This window comes from Lynx rufus, unplaced genomic scaffold, assembly GCF_022079265.1.
Source record: "Lynx rufus isolate CCGP_SWC_20201006 ecotype Redwood Valley unplaced genomic scaffold, mLynRuf1.p SCAF_1, whole genome shotgun sequence".
Lineage (NCBI taxonomy): Eukaryota > Metazoa > Chordata > Mammalia > Carnivora > Felidae > Lynx > Lynx rufus.
The window spans coordinates 188,706,592-188,729,094 of record NW_025814823.1 but is presented as its reverse complement, the minus strand read 5'-3'; the positions used below and the strand labels follow the sequence as shown (position 1 = coordinate 188,729,094).

Here is a 22,503-nt window from a genome sequence, read left to right as displayed (position 1 = left end):
AAGAAAGAAAGAAAGGAGGGAGGGAATAAGGAAGGGAGGAAGGGACAAAGAAAAAGAAAGAAAGAAAGAAAGAAAGAAAGAAAGAAAGAAAGAAAGAAAGAAAGAAAGAAAGGAAGAAAGAGAGAGAAAGGAAGGGAGGAAGGAAGGGAAGATTAGGGAAGACAAGAGAAAGAGAGAAGAAAGGTCTTTTGTTTCCCTTTCACAAATATAAAAAATAAATCTATGTCAAGAAGCACTTCTGGTCATTGGAAACAGAGGGGGAAGTAGGGAGCAGAGAGAGAGGGCTGTGAACATACCATTGGTTAGATGTGAATATTCCCCTGAATCTGTCATTCATCAGTCACATACCCATCAAATCTCTAGGTAGGAAAGAAATTTCCAGATCATCAAGTCCACAGTGATCACTGAATGCTTGAAACTCTGTCAACCACCTAGCCAGCATAAAATCAACTAGTGTCCTTGAATACCTTCTAGCAACAGGAAACTCATTCCTCCTGTAACTAACCATTTCATTGTTGATGGACTTCCATTATTAAGCTTATCAGTCTTTCCAGTGACCTGAAGTCTTCCTCCTAACTCTGTGCTGGCTTCAGTTCTCTTTTATCCATAAAGAGAAAGCTTAATTCAGCAGAGGCAAAATGGTAGACTATCGCCATATCTGACCTGAGACAAGATCATTGCCCAACACGATGTTTTGAATAAAGTTGTGCGGGTGCTTCAGGTGATCAGGCAGAGTCTTTTCCCTGTGGTCCCCACAACACCCGTTATACTTCCTGGGAGCTTCCTATGTTTATGCTACCTGCCTGCACTGGGAAGCGTTTTGATTTTGCAATGCCTGGTCTGGTCTAATCTTTTCATGTGATAGTTGATTAGGTACTTGAAGACTGTACTGTGACAAATTGGGGGGGGGGGAGAAGAGGAAAGGAAGGGAAGGGGAAAAAAATGGACCTTGAACTTACATAGTCCAGTGAATTCTTCTCCTTCAAAGTCTCACCTTGGGGGAGATGTATACTCTCCTCAATGATACTGCTTTTTCTCAAAAGGATTTTCAGACTCCTCTTGGAATTGTTTTCAGAGCCTAAAGCAAATTCTTTGAACATCCTCACTGGTGGCAAATCCTCATTCTTTGAGAGTGGTTCTGATTTTGGAAGAAGCTAGAGTCCCTGAGTGCCAAGTGTTGATGAACAGGTTGGCTAGCATGACTGTCTGCCTCATCTTTTTTCTGTGTCCAGAGCAAAGTGCAATCATGAGACTGAGATCCTTGTAAGATCTTTTTAAATGTTTTGTCTTAGTTATCTGTTTCTACTTTCATTAATTTCATAACCAACACATTCACATTGGGCAAATTTCAAAGATATATATAATTCAAATACAATCCCAAATTTAATATATAATAATATGTAATATATATTATATAATAGGATAAATAGTTAAAAGCCCCTTTTGAATCCCCCATTCACCCAGTTTTCCTTCTGGAGAGTCTGGAGGGCCTTAAATGTTTTGAAGAAGGCTCAAAGAATCATCTGTTGGCCAACCGACACATGAAAAAAATGCTCAACATCACTCATCATCAGGGAAATACAAATCAAAACCACAATGAGATACCACCTCATACCTATCATAACGGCTCACATTAACAACTCAGGCAACAACAGATGTTGGCGAGGATGCGGAGAAAGAGGATCTCTTTTGCATTGTTGGTGGGAATGCAAGCTAGTGCAGCCACTCTGGAAAATAGTATGGAGGTTCCTCAAAAAACTAAAAACAGAACTACCCTACGACCCAGCAAGTGCACTACTAGGCATTTATCCATGGGATACAGGTGTGCTGTTTCGAAGGGACACATGCACCCCCATGTTTATAGCGGCACTATCAACGATAGCCAAAGTACAGAAAGAGCCCAAATGTCCAGCGATGGATGAATGGATAAAGAAGATGTGCCATATATATATATATATATATATATATATATATATATATAATGGAGTATTACTTGGCAATGAAAAAGAATGAAATCTTGCCATTTGCAACTCTGTGGATGGAACTGGAGGGTATTATGCTGAGTGAAATCAGTCAGTCAGAGAAAGACAAAAATCATATGACTTCACTCATCTGAGGACTTTAAGAGATAAAACAGATGGACATAAGGGAAGGGAAACAAAAATAATATAAAACAGGGAGGGGCACAAAACAGAAGAGACTCATAAATAATGGAGAACAAACTGAGGGTTACCGGAGGGGTTGTGGGAGGGGGGATGGGCTAAATGGGTAAGGGGCACTAAGGAATCTACTCCTGAAATCATTGTGTCACTGTATGCTAACTAATTTGCATGTAAAATTTTAAAAATAAAATAAAAAAGGAATCATCTGTATATATTCAATCAATGCTTAAAATGCCTTTTAAGATCACTAGATTTTGTGCAAATTCTGGTATGTTTATGCTAAACACCAGTCTCATGACTTTATAGTTACCTGAATTTTAGGGATAAATTGCTGCCTTCCAGCCATAGAATTTGGACCTTGAGAAGTCTCTGTAGTGGGAGGCTGCCTCCTGGCTCAGCCACGTGAGCCACAGGAGAGACTGGAAAAGTTACTTTAGCTCTTTGAGCCTCAGTTTCCTCATCTGTAAAATGGGCATCATGTCAACAGCCTCCTCATGGGTTATTGTGAAGATTAAGTGGGATGATGCATGAAAATGTCCCAAAGAGGGTGTGATGGTTAATTTTCAACATGGCTAGACAGTAGCGCTTAATTATTTGGTTAAACCCTAGCCTAGATGTTGCTGCAGTGAAGGTACTTTGTAGATGTGATTAACATTTATAATCAGGTGACTTTACGTAAAACAGACTACTTACTCTCCATAATGTAGTTGGGCCTCACATAATCCACCAAAGTTTTAAGAGCAAACACTGAAGTTTTCCAGAAAAGAAGGAATTCTGTCTCAAGACTGTAACACAGAGATCCTGTCCCAGTTTCCAAGCTGTACTGGGCTGCCTTGTGGTTTTCAGACTCAAGACTGCAACATCAACTCCTACCTGGATTTTTCAGCCTGCTGGCCTGCCCTGCAGATTTCAGACTTGCCAGCCTCCACAACTGTGTGAACTGTTCCTTAAAATAAATCTCTCTCTCTCACTGTATATATATCCTATTGCTTCTGTTTCTCTGCAGAGCTCTGACTGATGCAGAGGGAGCACACTCTGGATATTGGGGGGTAGAGAGTTGGGAGGCAGTGTTAAAAAAAAAAAAAACCCAGATCTTAGCCCTGGTTCTTCCATTCCCCAGCTGAGCAGCCCTGGGCAAAACTCTTAGGACCCCTGAGCTTGTTTCCTCCCCCTGCCTAACGCCTTGGAAGGTTGCTGGAAAGATAAATGTTATGAAAATGGTTTGTTAAGTATCATGTACAAGCAGATGAGAATTATGTGGGTCTGTCTCTCTTTGAATGCACATATATTCTCAGGGTCACCCTTTGGAGGAGCCCAGACTTACACCTCTCTAGAAATGTCCCTTCCCCGGCCATTGATTTTTGTTTCTGTCTCTGGCTGCTGAGCCCATACCCAGGGAATGCAATCTGGTCACTCAGCAGGTAATTCTTTGGCCCCCACCCCAGGCCTCCATGGGCTCTGTACCCCAGGCATGGGGAAGTGGAGGGAGGAGGGGAGGAGGAAGTGGAGGGAGGAAGTTGTGGGACTGGGAGCAGAGGAAGGGGGAGGATGAGAGAGGAAGGGGCCAGTGTGCCAGCATGGGTTCCCAGGGGTCCAGGGCTGATTTGCTGGGGTGGTTGGGTCTGTGCTGCAGATTGCAGGCTGATTGTAGCAGATTAGTCGGGACTTAAAAGGGGCCTCATCAGAACACATGAATACAGCTCTGAGTGTTCTACTTCTCTCATCCTGGGGACAGAGCCAATCAAACCGGAGAGGGTCAGAGGGCAGAAGTACTATGAATAACCTGCCTCCTTTACCATCACAGTGCTTCAAAACACCACTCTGGCCCATTTCCATTTGTTTTTTCCTCTGCCAGGGATTCAAGGGCCGGCACTTGAGAGGGATGAAACTTTCTGTAGTGTCTGAGACGCCCCCATGTTGCTCCTCACCCCATCCTGGTGCTTTTTATCTCATCACAAAGCCCTTTCTTTCAGGCCACTTACCACAGACTGAAATTATTTGATAAATAATTATTTACCAAAAATGGCTCTCTCCCCTAGAATGTGCCGTGAGATCAGGAAGCTTACCTTACTCGCCCACTCTCGGGGTCCCAGCTCTTAGCAGAGTGATACAGAGTAATGCTAGTTATCCTCAAAAAATGTTAGGGCCATGGGAGGGATGGATACCTTTTAGGAAGGGCTCTCTGTGTGCCAGGTGAGGAGCCCAGAGCTGTGCAGTCATTTCTCATCCTCAGTTAATGATCATCCTGGGAAAGATGATAATCTTCATTTTGCTGAAAAGTAAGCTAAAGCTCAGACTGGTTAAATAACATGGTCATGGAGGCGCCTGGGAGGCTCAGTCTATTGTGTCTGACTCTTGGTTTCAGCTCAGGTCATAATCTTACAGGTCATGGGTTCGAGACCCACATCAGGCTTTGGGCTCCATGCTGTGTGGAGCCTGCTTGGGATCCTCTCTCTCTCTCTCTCTCTCTCTCTCTCTCTCTCTCTCCCCCCCTTTCTCTCAAAATAAATAAACTTAAAAAACAAAAAGTAACATGGTCATGGCCACACAGTCAGAGCTGGGACTCTAATCTAGGTTTGACTGAGTCGAAAGTACATGCTGTTAGTCACAACATCAGGAATGAAATATGCCGTGTGTACTGTGCCTGCATGCATTGGTCAGGAGTTGCTGCCAGAAGTCCTTAGAAGAATATCGGCCGGTCTCCCAACTGGGTGGAGAGAGTGCTGCAACGTGGCAGTAATGTCACATCTGTGAGGGGTGAGGGAGGATGTCCGGTGGCACACATGCTGTCTCTTTGACATTCTTATACTATATGACATTGCCTCCCCAGAGGTAGAGTGCAACAGAGACAAAGGACCAAAAAAAAGAGTGAGAAAAAGTAGGAGGTGGCTGCCTTTCTGGCCCTTTTCACACCCTGTGGCTGCATTTGTGTTTTCTTGGCAGTGGGAACACCTCTACCTACAGGCTTGTTTGCAGGATAGAATGCAATCAGAGGTAGGAACTAGCATGAGAACTCTTGCAAACAAAGGTTGCCAGTGCTGCTTCTTGAGCGGAGTTCATGATGACTGGGGGGACTTCAGGTCATCTGATACTTCCGTGGGACTGTAATACCTCTACGCAAAGACGCTGTTATTCCTTCCCAAAGGCCCTGCGGGGGAATAAGGACCATCAGAGGTTGGAGGAAGGTGACATTCAAGCTGCTGAGCTAGAGTTTGAGGATTGACACCTGGTTGCGGGTAAGTCTTTGCAACCCATTGGCCATGGGATAATCACCATGTATTCACTCTGCCCGATGGAAGCCTGAGAGGTGGGGCTTGTAGAGTTTAGGTCTCAACTTACTTATTACTGTGTAATCTTGGGTAAGTTATTTAACCTCTGTGAGCCTTGGTGGCTTACTTAAAACAGCATTTATCTTAGGGGCCCGTTGTGAGAATTGAATGAGATGAGGCGTAGAAAGAAACTACTTGGCTCTGATGTACAGCAAGCACTCAATGCTTATTAGATATTGTCTAGGAGGAACTTATATACAGATGTGGAAACTGCAAAGTCGGGGCAATGATCTGAATCTGTGCTGCCCCAAACCAGGTAACTGGTGGTGGTTTTTCTTTTCCTTTTTCTTTCTTTTTTTTTTTTTTTTTTTAATTTATTTTTGGGACAGAGAGAGACAGAGCATGAACGGGGGAGGGGCAGAGAGAGAGGGAGACACAGAATCTGAAACAGGCTCCAGGCTCCGAGCCATCAGCCCAGAGCCTGACGCGGGGCTCGAACTCACGGAGCGTGAGATCATGACCTGGCTGAAGTCGGACGCTTAACCGACTGCGCCACCCAGGCGCCCCAATTTTTTTTTTTCTTTTTTTTTTTGTTCGTGTGCATCTGGATGTTTTGACTACCCAGTTTTCAGAACTGGAAAAAAGAAGGGTGGTGTTGTTGAGACCTGTTTATCTCAGTTTGTGGTCCTACTCGGTCCTGGTAGGCCTCTCGGTGTCTGAACCAGGGGAAAATGCACCCTCCCGTTGTGTGCTGAAAATATTGGCGAATGCAGAGCCAGACTTTGCATCCCCTGCTCACAGCAGAAACCCACTGGGCCAGGACAGCCCTCCTTCCCCTGTCCTCCGTAAGAAACAGTTTAGATCATCACCGTGGTGGTGGCTACCCTTTACCAGTGTTAACCGTGTGCCGGGAACTTGATGCCTTCGATGGCCCCATAAGGCAGCCACTATTCCCATTCCGGTTCTGCAGACCAACAGATTACGCCCCAGTGTGTTTACTTGTCCAGGAAGTGGCAGAGCTGGGATTCAAACCCAGGCCAGCCGGGTGTCAGCAGCCCCATGCTTACCACTGAACCATGCTCTCTGCAGGACACTCTAGCTTAACGAGGAAGCTTGTTTGGCAGAGGGAGTGAAATGGCAAATGTGTAAGTCAGGGCCCCGTGAGAAACTGTAGAGGGATCAGAGCATCGTTCTTACTCCCTGCTGCGCGCCTGAATTGCCCGAGGAGCATTCATGAGCTAGAGGTCTGGTCCTGACCCCCTGAAATTCTGGATCTCTGGATTGAGGATGGAGCCAGAGTTTCCCAGGTGGTTCTGATAGGCCTCCAGGCTTGAGGACCACTGAGGAGAGGAAGAGGTTTGGGAGGGATTTAGCAAATTCCTTGTGGTTAGAAACTTTTCCATTCCCTTCTTGGAAGTGGCTGATTCACATTCCAGGTAGTGCACCTTTGTCTCAGTATCTCAATTTGCAGCGTGTGGGCAATGGAGCTTGACAACATTGCAGAGCACTGGGTGGATAAACAGCTTGTAGAAGGCCATTTACATGGGAAGCTTTGGGAGAAAGTGCTCCTGGGGCTTTGAAGTGACCCGATTTCAGTTTCCATGTGGTGGTGCTCTGGGCCACATCCCAGCACTTCTGGATTATCAGCAAGTAGGTAGTCCCGTGGGACCAAAGTGCAAGGTGTTTGCTTGCAGAGCCTGGGGTAAGTGGGGAACTCTGATTGCCCCATCCTTTGGCTGAAGAACAGTGTGAGCTGACACATAATTAGAACCATTAACTGGCTCTCAATATGGAGAATGAGATTTGTGGCTCCCTCTTACAAAGGATATATGAAACAGTAAACACACTTCCAGTTATGGATGGGGCTAAACACACCATTAAACTGAATGCTAATGGCTGTCTCCTGCTTCCTTTGAACATTTCACCGTGGCAACCAGCAGGTGCCCTTTTCTTGCCTTCTCTTTCATCTTCCCATAATTCTCTCCTGCCGTGGCTTTGTGGATGATAATGGGCACATGCCTGAAATAGCAGTTATAAAGAGAATTAGAATTAAAAGAGGCAAAAAAACCCCCAAATTAGGTTGGAGTAGGTTTCCAGCTCCTCATGTTATTTGCTTGTAGGATGAAGAAATCCCAGGTAGCGAGAACAGGCCAAGGCAGGTGAACATCTTGAACTGATGTAAGTAAGCGTCTTAATACACTGCATACTAAAGGCATTAAGCCTGGCCTGACTTCTGAAACTCAGCACTAAATTGTGGGGGCAGCATAATTTATGGCTGAAGAATAGGAGCCCAGGAGTTTGATACTCTCGGATATAAATCCTTTTCTGTTGCTAAAAGCTGTGTGACCTTAGGTGAGTAATGCTCTCTCTCTCTGTGCCTAAGTTTCCTCACTTGAAAATCAGGGGTAATAATAATAATAATTGTTTCATGGGGCTATTGCAGGGGTGAGGTAGAGTGGGGTAAGGGGTTGGGTTGGCAATTATAATGGGTATAAAGCTCTTTGTATAGTGCCTGGCACATAGTATGTGCTCAGTAAATGGTAGCCACTCTGATGATGATGGTGTTGAGTAACAACTTGCTGGGTAACTTTAGGCCAGTAACTTCCCTGAGCTTCAAACTGTTCATCTGTAAAAGGCAAGCTAATAACAGTACCTGAGTCATTAGTTTAAAGCTCTAGATAAGAATTAAATGATGAAAAGTATTTGGCACAGGGCTTGGCACATAATCAGAGTTCCATAAGGATTTGCTGAATGATGGGGGAAAAAAATAAATAAATGCTATCACCGATGAAGAAGCTCAATCAGCAGGCCCAGAGCATTTAATATTAGACACTGAGGGAGAAAAATAGGAACAGCCCTGGACTCGTTGTCAGTTACATTTGTTAGCAGCCGCAGACCTTCCTTTGCTCCCTTTGTCCTTGTTTCTCCACTCCTCTTGGCCCTTAGCACGCGCGTGTGCTGGAAAAGAGAAAACGCGATGCTGACTTACGCAAATGAAATCCCAGTATCACAACGGGCACCGAGCAAGGCCTCTGGCAGGAAGGCCATAAATAACATTGCACCACTGCTCTGCCAGCAGAGCCAGCCGGCCATGGGGCCTCCCGGCCGCCCCCCTACCCCGGGCCCTCAAGCATTCTGGGCCGCCCCAGTCCCTCACCTCCCCATCGGCTGCCCCCTCCCAGGTCCGTTCTGCAGGACACTGACTCATGCTCTGAAGCCACCTGTCTGTCTTCGGCCCGCCCCGGCTTCCCTCCAGGAGCACCCCCCGGGGAGAAGGCAACCTGGTAAACCAGGTACTGGCATAGCTGCTTAGTCAGCTAGCTACTCTGATGGGACTAATTGCAGTGTCTTTTAAATAGCATTTATGGTCTTAATTTCTAGTTACAAAAATGATACGTGTTTATTTTAGAAAATTTCAGGGGAAAAAAAGGGGGAAAGAAACAAGCACACAGAAGAAAATAAAGATCTTGAGGCCCTGGTGATATTCCAGGCCAATTACATCAGATTTTCTACAAATGGGGTCATCCATCAGCATTGGGTTTTTTTTTTTTTTTTTTTTTTTAATTCGGGAGGTGATTCTGGCGTCGCAGGCAAGGTTGAACCATCCCCTTGCCAATAACACTTTACAGTATTTCCTTCACTTTTCAGTTTTATATTTGTACCATATTATACATACTATTTGAAACTTGATTATGTTTTCTTTGGCCTAACACTATGTTATGAACATCTTCCAAATCATAAATATTCTTTAAAATATGATTTTAAAGACTGCTTATGTAGCTTTCCATCTTATGGATGTACCTTAATTGTTTTTAACCAGTTCCCATTATTAGATGTTTTCTAAAATTTTGCTGATTAAAATAATTCTGGGATGTATTTCTACTCCTATCTGTAATCACCTACTTAGCTAACACTTATGTAGCATGTAACCCTATGCTGGATACCGTTCTAAGGCATTGCATATATTTATTTCTTTTAATCCTCAAAACCAACCCAAGAGATAGATACTGTTATCATCCCTCCTTTAGAGATGAGGAAACTGAGACTCAAGAGAGGCTAAATCACATGACTGATTGGTGGTGAAGCCGACGTGGTTCCAGAGTCCACACTCTGTAATTACAATTGCTGGGTGAATTATAAATACAGAGAACAAACTGATGGCTGCCAGTTCAGGGTGGGGTGGGGGTGAGGGGTTGGCCACAATGGGTGGAGGAGTTGGGCAAAATGGGAGGCCGCCAGTTACGGAATAAGTCAGTCACGGGAGTAACAGGTACAGCATAGGGAATAGAGTCAACGGGACCAATCATGGTTTCGTGATGACAGATGATGGCTACACTTGTAGGGGGCGTAGCATAACATATACAGTGATGTCGAGTCACGATGTTCTGCACCTGAAACTGGTATAACATTGTGTGTCAACTATAATCACACGCAAAAATAAAATTACTGAGTCAAAATATATGACATCTTTCAAGGCTTTCGAAACACATCGCCAGACAGCTCACCATTAATGTATCCATTTATTTTGTCACCAGCAGCGTCTGTGAGCCAGTGTGTGTGTGTTGGAGGGTGGAGTGCTGGTCTCTGACTTTGAAAAAGAATTTTCGAACCCAATGGAAGCTGCAAATGTAAACATCCTCCTTACTGAAGGTTTATTACCTATGCAGAAAAAACTTTTTAGCAGGATTTTAAAAAGTGGTGTGTGTTTTATAGTGTGGCTCTGTAGTTGTAAATGGTGCGTTAAACATGAGAGCTGGTATTGTTTCTGCGGTGGTAGGAAACGGGGACTGTCAGAGGCCCTCACCCTGTGCTGTGTTACACAATTATCTTCTTTTTCACACCCCCCCTTTTTTTGTAAGACAGAGAAAAGATCGACACCTCCATAGTGGTTGTTCACGGAAGAAGTGCTCTGAGAGAGACAGTATTATCCAGGAACAATCTGTAGCTCTTCTGATGTTTTGCTGAAGGACCTGGAGCCCCCTCTCGGGAGGAATCTGATTTGACTGCCTCCAGCTGCTCATGGGGTGAGTGGAACTGGTTTTCTGGGAGCCCTGGGAGGAGGGCAGAGGGGCCCAAAGGCCAGGATGCCAAGGGAGTCCCAGGAAAGAGGAGCTAAGCCTGAGAGGAAGGCTTTATGAAAGCCCATTGAGAGCGCCCCTGTGAGCGTGAGAAACATACAAAGCCCTGTGTGCCACCTTCCTGGTTTCTGTGTGTATTTGTCACGTCCAGCCAGTAACTCGGTTATTATCATTTTCCTGTTGGAGGAAGATTGAAAACACTCAAGACTCTGTCATCCCCTCCCCCCACCACACATACACTATTACTGATATGTCTGAAGGATTTCCTACCTATAGCAGGAAAGCAGAAGAACTTCTCATAACTTTGAACTCCTTGAGGACAGGGGCCCGTATCTTTTATAATTATTATGATATTCATTTTCAGTGGCTCCAGCAGGTCACAACTTTCATTTCTATTCACAGTGTACCCTATCCTATTGGTTGAAGCTTTGATGGGAGTTCTGTTAGTGGGCTCTATTTTTGTTGTTATAGAAGCCCAATTCTAGCTGTCTTACCAGAAGGGGAGTCCAGGATGGAGAGCAGGTATGACTGGAGTCAGAATTTTGAAGGATGTTGTTTCTGTTTGCCTCTCTGTCTCTGTCTCTCTCCCCTTCTCTGGGCTGGCCTCATTCCCTCCCACTTGGTGGGATCCCTTCACATGGTCAGGAGAGGTGTCTTCTCTTGAATTTTCTGTGTGTGTTCTGAGGGACAGAAATCCTCCGTTGTCTGGGTTGTTGCTAATCTGGATGGATGAAGCCTAGAGCTGCCTGTGGCTATTTCCTGATATGTGAGGCCGTTCTAACCCAGTGGAGAGAGAGGACTGCTGTCTCCTAACACTCTTACGTTGATCCCAGAGAAACATCAGGCTTGGCTTGAGTCACATCAGGTCAGTCAACTACTGCATCCAGTGGAGGAAAGTATGAGGAGGGGCCAGAGCATTTACATGGCACCCTATGTGTAGCAGTCTGTACTTGATGTTCACAGGAAAAGTGGGGAAAGAGTGTAAGGAAGACAAACCAACAGAGAACTGTGTCATCATTCAGACTCATTGTTTTTCTAGCCCAGGGTTTTCACTGGGCAGGTTAATTGGGATTTTTATTTCTGTTCATGCCATGTCCTTTCCAGTGCTTTTGTATCTGTAATAAAGCAAGGACTTGTTTTCATTAAAATCTGATTCTTTTAACCCTTCCTCTTCAGTCATTGTTTCCCTGTAATTCAAAAACATGCAGGTATCTTCACATTTATCACCACACTTCTCAGATGAGGAGGTTTACCTTTGAAAGCTCCCTTTCTTGACCAGTTAAGACGTTAAGTCCCTTTACATATCATGTCTGGACACAGGCCTCCACTGCTGACTCTTGCAGGGCATGGGCGCCCCCTGGGGTGCTGAATCCCTTATCCTTTCTTGGCCGTGGTCTCCTAGCTGCCACAGAATAATGTGTAAGCTTACTTTCAAGTGCTGTCTCCATTTTGGGAGCAAAGAATGTCCTCATGAAGGACCCGGAAAAACTATTTCCCTTTTTGGCACTTCTGCCCTTTTATGCAGTCTGGTTTTGTTCTCTGTGTATAAATAGAGGAGGGACTCATTGTTTGCCCCTCCACTTTTTAGCTGGGCTGTATTTTGCCTTTGGCTGGCAGGGCAAACTTTGGAATAAGACAAACTTGGGTTCACATCCCAACTTCACTATTCACTTGCTGAGGGGCCTTCAGTGAGATGCGCTTTTCAAAATATCTTTCAGCATCGGTTCCCTCTCCTATAAATGGAGGGAAACAATGGTGCCTGCCTCATAGGGTGGCCATATTGCTTCATGAGTCACATGGACCCACAAAGCCCAGCACCCAGTAGATGTTCAGTAGATGTGAATTCTCTTCCTCCCCACAAAGACACTTGATTTGTTTTCTGTCACCCTGGGCATTAGCTCTGCACTGACTCACCACATCTATATATCCCATAAAAGTTGCCAGTCCATGGACTATTTTTAAATATATTCATGTTTTCCATATTCTAAAGAAGCTGGCCATTAGGAATAATCTTAAAGGTAGTTACTCTTTGGTAAAGGCCTTCCCTACTTTTTTCTTCTGTATAGAAATAGCTTTTCCTTTTATTCTTTCTGGTGTAACAGAGATTTCTCCCCCCTCCCCCGTCCTGTTTAGCATCTGCTCCATTTGCCCATTGAAAGAACACACTCTCTTCTTTACAGAACTGTTCCTCTTTCACCTCTGGTTGGGGTGGGCTGAGGGGTATCATGTGACCAAGACTGGACCAGTCGTCATATGTCATACCCCTTGCCACAGTGATTGGCTCAGTGGTGGCCCTGTGACCCAAGTTTGGTCCTTCCCTTGAGTTTTACCCGCGGGGTCTGGGACAGCAAAATCCTCTTTCTCTGTGTATGTTGCTAATCTGGGTTGATGAAGCCTGGAGCTGCCTCTGCCATGCCTTCTGCTGTGTGGACAGACCTCTTTCATCTTAAGAAAGAATGAGTCCAACACATGGAGAGAAGCAGAGAGCTAAGATATGGGGTGAGAAGGGAGCAGGGGAAGGAGGCCAAGAGAGATGCTCTCGTCATTTGATTTCCTGGGGATAGCTGTAGTCTCTCACAGCCAGTGAGTTCTGACTTTTCCTTAAGCCAGATTGGGTTCAGCTTCTGTTCCTTGAAGTCAAAGATTCTAATAAATGTGTTGGTATATTTAAGGTAATGGCCCCCTTATAAATGAGAGTTGTGTTTATGTCACAACAAAATCCTGACAGCTAATCTGAGCTGCTAATATGGCACAAGAGTCATACACTGAATTCTTACAGAGGTCAAAATTATCTGGGGTTATGGAACCCCTCCCAGTTTTGTACCACTGGGACCTGGCATAGTACCATGGGACCTGGCACATAGAAAGCCTCAATCTCTACTCAGTAAAGTAGGGTAGTGAGGGAGGATCTAACTGGTTCAGGTGGTCAGTCATCCTCTAGTCCAGGGGGGTCCCATCGGCTAGGCAGTGGCTCCCACACAGGCCTCAGTTAGCCCACAGCCTGGGTTTCTATGGGTCAGGCCAGATGTGGGTAGGGATCCATGATGCAGAAAATCACTTCTTTTGCATTAAGAGTTCTTTAATTTGACTGGGTATGGCAAGTTCTCTGAGTCTCACAAAGGGGACCAAATAGCAGCTGGGCACTTAACGTGGCTTGCACAGACCATTTGAATCCTCCCATTAGAGCCCTCAATGAAGGATTTGGAAAGCTACTGGGGGAATTCCAGAAAAAGACAAACTACTCCTGTCCTGCTGAGGGTCTCCCCTTGAGCTTCTCTTCCAGAGGAGCACTGTGACCCCAAACAAAGAGAGGAGTTCTGGGAAGCCACGGGAGCCTGCACAACTGCCAAAGAATGGCTGACTCCAGAGCGACCGACCGAGGCCTGCTGGTGAGAAACCTACCCCATGCTACGGTGAGGCCACTGCAGTGTGACTCGTACACAGCCTCTGCTGGGGATGAGGGCCTGGGGAAGCAATAACATTCCCCGTGTCAGCCCAGCTCTGGCCTTGTCCCCAGGCCCTGTTCCCACTGTAAGCTGACACTGGCCGGGAAGGGCCTCTCGTCTCCTCCTCCAGGGGTCAGGAGGCCTCCAGGGCAACATCTATTCTCAGACACAGAGCAGCTGCCTGTGGAGGCTTCAGAGAGAGTGTGAGGAAAGCAGGCACCCCTGTGAGGGGGGCAGGGCAGGAGATCTGGCTCTTCCAGGGGACTTGGCTTTGGAAGATTGGCACTTGAAGTTGATTTTAATCTTGGCCCTGTCTACACAACAATAGAGTCAACTGGATTACAGTGGGCTGGAACCAGAGGGGCATAGCATAGGAATCTGGACACTCGGGGAATTGGCCCCCCTCTTCCCCCTGAGCCGTGGTGGGACCAGGGCCAAGACTTCAGTTTCTGTGGGCCTCAGTCTCCTCAATGGTAATTTGAGAAATCTTGGCCCACATGCTCTTGGAGGATTTCTCTTGGTGAGTAATCCACACTTTCCCATCAAATGATGGATCTAAATTCACTTGCTCTGTTGAGATAACCCATATAGAAGAGATGAGGCTCAAAGTTAAGTTTCCTCGTAGGCAGTATAGGCAGATGGATGCGAAGCAACATTATTCCAAAAAGAGTGACAGTAGTAATAATTATTACCAAAATGACAGCAACAAAGCAACCATTTAAAAAATACTATGAGCCAGGTACTCTATGAATGATTTTATGGTACATGACCTGGTGTAATCCTTTATAGTACTCTTTGGGAGTGGACATTATGGTTCCCGTTATGGAGATGAAACTACTGAGGCTCAGAGAAGTTAAATTACTTGCTCAACATCTTGGTGTTAAAAAGGTGGTGGAGCTGGGATTTGAACCCGGGTCTGCTTGATTCTAAATCCCTCGTTCCTATCTACTCTGTTATCAAGTGGGTGAGTGGCGCCTTCCACCTTCTGCTGTGAAAACACAGACATGTAGAGGCAGCAATTGCTCACAATCCTGCCTGGAAGTCGGGGCTGATGGCTTCTCAACTGTGACTGTGTCACAGACAGCCTTCGGCACTGTAGCCCCAGACTTCTTTTTTCCATCTCCATCATTCGCCTTTTCCCCACCACCCTCACCAAACTTGTGCTCCACTCAGCACACATCCCTGCTCAGGCAAGGTTCGGATGCCATCCCATTTTCGAAGATGTTCTCTGATTTTTTGCTTCTGGAATAGCCCGTGCCATGTTTTGTAATTATATTTTAGTCAGTATTTATCCAGTAAGTATTTACTGAGTAACTCCGTGTGCTTCGCACTGTGTTAGGTGCTTGTGAATTTTCTCCTGCTCGTTTTCCCTGCCTCCAGGCACCCAACACACAATCGAGCTCACAGGTTGCTTTGCTTTGCTTTGCTTTGCTTTGCTTTGCTTTGCTTTGCTTTTCTTTTCTTTTCTCTTCTCTCCTCTTCTCTTCTTTTCTTTTCTCCCCCCCCCCTTTTTTCCAGAGATCTGTCTTATTTCCCTTGACAAAGCCTAGCACACTGAAGATACTCAATAGCTATTTAAAGTGGACTCATGATCCAGAACTTATCTCACTTTTAAATAATGGCCTGTTTCTTCCCTACATCCCCCACTAGGTTCTTAGACTCTCGTGGATAAGAGCTGGCACAGAAGGGGAATTTGACACATGTTTATTGAATGAATGGTCAGTGAGAAGTATGAGTTCTGGGGAGGAAATATGCTACTTCTACAGGCATGGATCAAGCACCACCGAGATCATGAGTGAACACCATGAAGAGTAAACACCACGCGGATCTCATGTTTTCAGGACCCCAAGTGTCCAGTGACTAGAATGATACACACAAAGTAACATGGCAAAGATTCAGCAGAAGGAGAAACTGGGTACCACTGAGACACCCTCCCTGACCAGAATCACTGTTGGTCACTGGTCACTGGTCACTTCCTCAGCCCACCTGTGGCTCTAATTCCCACAGCATCCTTCCCTTGGGGGGCTTTGGCCTCTGGGAAGAAATGAATGTGGCCCTTGAGAGAGCCCTGCCTTCTTGCACAGGTGATCACCCCATCCAATTCAATGTGAACTCAAGTAGAAAGGATTGTGACCTTTCCAGAGGCCAGAATCATTGTTCTAGAACTGGAAGGGGCCACGGCAGTTCTTTGGCCTGGTTCTAATCTTCTGTCTGAAGAAATCATTGTAGTGGGGTGCGACTATTCTAATGCCTGGCCCCAGAATTCTCTTCTGGAGGAGAACTGTCTTGAGACCCTGAGGGCGAAGATGGCAAGAGACAAAATGATGAAGAGAGAACTGCTGTCTTGTGCATGAAAATAAATAGGGACTTTGGGTGAGAGACTCTGAAGGAGAGGAAGTACAGGAGGAGGGGACTTCTCAGGGGAAATGAAACTTGAAACTTATACTTGTGGAAATTTTAAGAACAAGGATGTCTAATTTTTGATTGCACAGTTTTTATTTGTGAGTGCTGTAAACCATTCTCTCTCTTCGATAAAGATTCCCCCCCCCACACACACACATCCCTTGTATAAGTGGGTCTTAGGGAAGAAGAGAGAAATTGAGGAAAATGTGAATTCCTCATGTGTGTTGGCACTGACAGCCTGCACAGGATGGAGAGATTATCCATAAACTAAAATAGTTCAGTGGAAGCAGGTGATTAAGGAAGTCCTCAGAAGGGTGGACAGGAATAAGGATTGTGCTTCGCATGTAGGATGGGGTCTCAAACCAATTTTTATTTGACTCTCAAAGAGCAGGGGCATTCCCTAGGGTTCTTTGGTTGTAAGTAATAGGCTAATAGCCAACTTATTAGGTGGCTTAGTTCAGAGAAGTGAAGGGAAAAATCCAACAGTCAGTTCCCAATGAACAGGAACCTGCCATTTCAGGGCATCCCCAAAGGAGAGAATCAGCCCAGCCTTTGGGCATGCTGACGAGGTTCCTGCCAAGATCAGATCCTAGAGAGAGGGAGTCCTGTGGACAAGTCTGGGTCAGCTGTGCCACCACCCACCCCCTCATTTGGCTGGAGTAACATGGAGTAGGGGTGTCATCATTGACCATCTTCTCGGAACCACATGAGAGAGTAAGGGGAGGGTTTCGAAAGGAAGGAAAGGGGGTACTTCAGCCAAGACTCAGAGGAAGGGATGTTAGGCAAGCAGAAATAGCAGATGTCTGCACTCACAGGGTGTCTCAGCTATGAGATGTTACTGCTGGCACTTAATGGTGGATTGGTAAGATACCCAACCCCCCCACTACGTCTTGAAATTAATTTCACAACAGGCCTATGGTTAGACCTGAGCAATGCTCCAGCATGTGGCTGGCAAATGGAGGAGGAAGGAGAGAAGCTGAAAATCCAGTCCCTTGTGTTCCAGTGCTCGGCCTTTTCCCTACAGTAAGCTCCCTGGCTCCCCCTCCCTTCTAAGCCTTTGCTTGAGCTGTGTCCTCTGCCTGAAATTCCTTCCCCTTTCTTTGCTACCTGTTAATTCATTTTGTTCTTTAAGACTCAAGAGTATCACCTGAAAGAAACTTTCTCTAACTGTCCCCTTCCCCATGGGTTAGGTGTCTCTCTTCTACGTATATCTTTATTTCATTTCATCTTCCAAGTATATATTGTTTATCAAAATAGTTAACGTAAGCACGTGGTACGAAGTTCAACTATGCAAAAGGTATAAAGAGAAAAATTGGCTTCTCGTCACCTGTGAGTCCAGTTTGCCCCATGAAAGCCACCATTCTTTTCTGTGTCTTCTTCTAGAATACACATGTGCATTCTCACATGTGCACACACACACGCTCGCGCACACGCATGCACTACCACCGTCACTCTAAGGACCTGCCTCCCCAGACCCCGAACCCACTGAGGGCGAGCCTCCTTATTTGCCTCTGGGGCTCCAGCAGCTAGGACACCCTTGTTCTCTGCAAAGTTCAGCTACTGACTGCTAAGAGCCACCTTCTTGCAGAAGCGAGAAGTGGGAGGGAAGGGGGACAGATTCTGTCTGAGATCACTTGATGCCACGCTCTGGGATCTACGAGTTGCTTTTAATTTCCTGTGCTCAGCCGCTGGCAGCCTGATGAAATGAAGCAGATAGCAAGACTTCAGATCTGGCCCTGCCTGGCCCGGGGCTTGTCTGCTTGCTGCAGGGCCGTGACCTCCGGACCCCGAAGAGAGAAGAACAGAGTGCATTGCCCAGCCTTCTTGCCCAGAAGGAGGCTGGGAGTTCACAGGATGAGGCAGCACCCTTAGGGTTTGGGGCGTGGGGAGGAGAGGTGGTGCAGAGAGCTCACTACTTGGGCAAACAGAGAGGGTTAGGGTCCTGGCTGTGTCGCCTCCTGGCTTCTGCTCCCTGAACCTGCTTCCTCAAACATAAATGGAGGGTATTAGTAGCATCTACTTAACTGAGTTCTTATGAGGATTCAGAGAGAATGAATTCAACATGCAAGGCGAGGTGCCTGAACCCTGGCGCACACTGAGTTGGTGGCTGGTATTGTCATTCTCTCTATTGTCCACATGGTCATCAGGATCAGCCTCTGCAAAATGGTTCCTACTGGCAACTGTCATCTATCTTTCCTTTGGGCACTCTTTTTCCCTTCTAGGCACTGTGTTCTTATCTTTTGTCATCTCTTCTGATGTGGCTGCCACTCTTGCCATCACGGATTCAGTGTTGGCTCTATGCCAGGCATTTGCCCTGAGGGTGGGGTGTGCTGGCTAATCATTACAACAGCGGTGATTCTCCCTGCAAGCCCGAGAAAATGGAGTCACGGAGGCTTGTGGCTCCACCATGCATCCCTCCACAAGGTCCCTGTGGTCTGCCTGCTACCTCTCCTCGTCACCTGTATGATTGCACATGCTGTAACTGCTTTCCTTGCTTCCACCCTGCCTCCAAGCACCCATTCTCCACACAGCAGGAAGTGACTTTAGGGATTTGGGCAAAGACCTGGAGAGGGTCTTTCAACATATAAATCAGGTTGTGCTCCTTCTTTGTTTAAAATCCTCATCAGTAAGATGAGGAATAATGAGCACATCTACTTCCTAAGGTTGACATGAGTAATAAAGGAGAGACCTCACCTTATAGGGTTAGCACGTGGTGAGTGCTTGGGAATGGTGCCTCTTCTTATGGGGAACATGACAGTCCCTGTCCTCTTGGACCAGATTTGTTTGACATTCCTTTGATACTGATGATGAGAGAAGAGACCTGTCCTCACTTGCTCATTGGTCTCCTGTCCTCATTGGCTCTGTAGTCTTGGCTAAGCCACTTAGCACCGTCTGAGCCTCTGTTTTGTCATCTGTGAAGTGGGAGTAATAATGGTACCTGCCTCATAAGGTCGTTCTGAGTATCAGGTGAGATAGCGCATGAAGAACTCGACATGACTGCCACACAGTAAGTGCTGAACAAATGGGAGCTGTGCACTCTGGTAATAATTGCTACATATAGCTGCATCTTTGGGAGGGGCTGGCTTTCCCCAACCACTATCTTTGGCATCCCCTCCTGGCATGATTGCTGCAGTTTTCCACCTCTGGGGTGAGAACTAGACTCTAACACCCTTTATCTGGCAAATAAAATAAAGAGGTACATAGAGGGAGCGTTTCTTCTTGCGTCTGCCTTGGCTCCTTGCTATTTGGGGGCTATGTGCCTTTTGTCGGGTGAGGCTATTGCTACAGCGGGACCGGGCCGCCATGCGCTGGTGACCGGCTCTAGCTTCTGCACCCTAGTGTTGACTTTGGCAACAGGGACTTTGGAGGAGGGCTGCCATGGTCACATTCTTCAAAGCAACAGAGAGAAAACAGCGCAGCCCTTGCCAATTTCCTTGAGCTCCCAGGGAAAGAAACAGAAACAAGTAACATGAGTAACAACATGAAAATGAGATTGAAAGCGTGTTGGAAAGGGCTGAAAGCCTTAGGGGCATGCTTCAGGAACCGCACTGTTGCTGTTTGGCTGCCCCAAGTTTTGTATTCTGCTGGGTGTAGCACGCTAGCTAAAGAGAGGTAGAATTCCACTGTTGGAGGGGTGGAGCCAAGAGCCCTGGAGACGGGGCACCAGGGGAGAGGGGTAGATCCTGGGAAAACCGGAAAGAGAAAGTAGTGATGTCTGTAGTAGACCAACAGTTTTTCTGGGTAGTATGTGTTATAACCCTCTCTCCACCCTCCGGTTCAATTTACAATGACACCTGCATTAATCTCCAGCGTATGGGGAATTAAATTTGTTCTGAGGGGTGTGGCAGAGTGCTGAATGTTAACTCAAGGTTGGCCTTAAGCCAGAGCAGAGGCAGTCAAAGGGACCCCTGCACGTATTGACTGTATACAGATGCAGGGACCTGCTTACCTCTATAGATCTTACCATCCACAGGAAATAAAAAAGTGATATACAGAGAGCACTCAGATTACTGTATTAGTGTGAAATAATAAGAAAAAAAAACTGGTTGGTATAAACCTGTCCTCCCACCCTTACCCCCTAGAAAGAGAAGCCAACACTGTATAGTGAAAGTCAAGTTGAAGGAGATTATGTGGGATCTTTTGCAATGGGAGGAGGAGAAAGGAAATATTTCTTAAGACTAGAGAGAGCCAGAAGTTGTTGACTCCTCGAGACCGGTGTTCCTTTTATCTATTGCTTCTTAAAGGAACACCCCAAAACTTGGTGGCTTAGAACAACATGTATTTTACTCATGAATTGGCAGGTTGGCCAGGGGTTGGTGGGAACAATGCACCTCTCTCTCTCTCTCTCTCTCTCTCTGTCTCCACTCAGCTGGGGCATCTGGAAGGTTGGGGCTGGAGTCCTCTCAAGTCTGTTTGCTCACATGCCTGACAATTAATACTGGCTGTCAGTGGGGCCTTCACTGGGGCTGCCTGCCAGAACACGTACACTTCTCATGGCCGGGGCTTCCTCCTTGCCACATGGTGGCTGGGCTCCAAGGGCAAGCATCTTGGGAGAGAGAGCCGGGCAGGAGCTGTGTTACCTTTTCTAACCTAGCCTGAGAAGCCCCACAGCCTCCCGTGGACTACGTTCTAGTCACCACATGTATTAATCTGCTAGTGCTGCCATAGCAAAGCACCACAGACTGGGAGGCTTAAGCAACAGAAATTTATTTCTCACAGTTCTGGAGGCTGGAAGTCCAAGATCAAGGTTTTATCAGGATTGGTTTCTTCTGAGGCCCCTCTCCTTGGCTTGTGGAGACTGTCGTCTCCCTGTGTCTTCATTTGGTCTTCCTTTGGTGTGTGTTTTTGGGTCCTAATCGTTTCTCATAAGGACCCACCCAAATGGCCTCAATTTAACTTATTTACCTCTTTAAAGGCACTATCTCCAAACAGTCACGTTCTTAGGTACTGGGGGATTAGGGCTTCAATGCATGAATTTTATGGGGCAGCGGTGGAGGGAGAGACAGAATTCAGCCTGTAACACCAAAGCTAGTCCATGTTCAAAGGGAGGGGAATTAAATTCTCCCTTTTGATGGGAGAAATGTTAAGGAAATTGCAGATGGGTGTTAAAAGCACCACAACTGGGTAAGTGTCAGGGTTTTGGCAAGTCCTGTAGCTGGTGACACCCAGCACCCTGAAAATGTTGTAGAATCTCAGAGAACAGTCAGATTGTAGCTTCCAGGAAAGACCCAGTGCCCAAAGGTGTGAGCAGGATGACACTACCTCTTGTCATCAGAAGGGTCACTGGGGTGAGGTGGCTCAGGACCCTTCTCCTGTTACCCAACGTCCAAATAAGTTCCTGGAATCTGGTATGAATTCAGGGAGTGGAAGGGCTCTCAAAATCATGACTCAGATTGAATTTCCCATCAACCTGGTGAGTGAGGGTTGAAGAGCTAGGCTTAATTAGACTTGAAGTAACATGATGTTCCTTCTAACTGAGCTTTGAAGCAGAGTTCATACTCGTTCCTTGCCATCATCACATAAGGATTACAGTGGGGTAGGAATGATACAAGCTTCTGCCTTTAGGTAGCTCTGTGCTGCTTCTCCTCCATTCTCTTGAAAAAGTGAGGAGACAGAATTCCCAGCTCACCATCTCCATTCTGACAGGCGATTCTAAGCATTTCCCCCAACAGCTACTGCTGTGGGCATGGTTTAAAAAATAAAATCAGGGGTGCTGGGGTGGCTCAGTCGGTTACGCATCCCACTCTTGGTTTCGGCTCAGGTCGTGCTTTCACAACTCGTGGGTTTGAGGCCCACATCAGGCTCTGCGCTGGTAGCACAAAGCCTGCTTGGGATTCTCTCTCTCCCTCTCTCTCTGCCCCTCCCCCACTCATGCTCTCTCACTGTCTCTGTCTCTCTCAAAAATAAACAAACATTAAAAAATAAAGATGTAATCTTACTGTTTAAAAAAAAATAAAAGTAAAAACAAATGAAAAATAAAGTCAAAATGACCTTGTTAGGTGGGATGGGTTAGGAAGTGGGCATTGACTCGGAGGCAGACCACGGGGCAAGGTGAATGTATCCCTGTACCACCCACCTCCCTCCCACCCGGCCCAAGCGTATCCTTTCTTACAGAACCTGAATGATTTTCCACCTCCCTTGTTAT

The 22,503-nt window shown here is 46.3% G+C and overlaps 1 long non-coding RNA gene across 1 annotated transcript; it reads left to right on the top strand.

Annotated features, from left to right (window-relative positions):
- Positions 1-5,320: 5,320 nt before the first annotated feature.
- On the top strand, positions 5,321-16,437 carry LOC124507108 (uncharacterized). The gene is made up of 4 exons (XR_006960935.1): positions 5,321-5,398; positions 10,295-10,455; positions 13,694-13,898; positions 15,606-16,437. It is a non-coding gene; the product is annotated as an uncharacterized LOC124507108 (long non-coding RNA).
- The last annotated feature ends 6,066 nt before the right edge of the window (positions 16,438-22,503 follow it).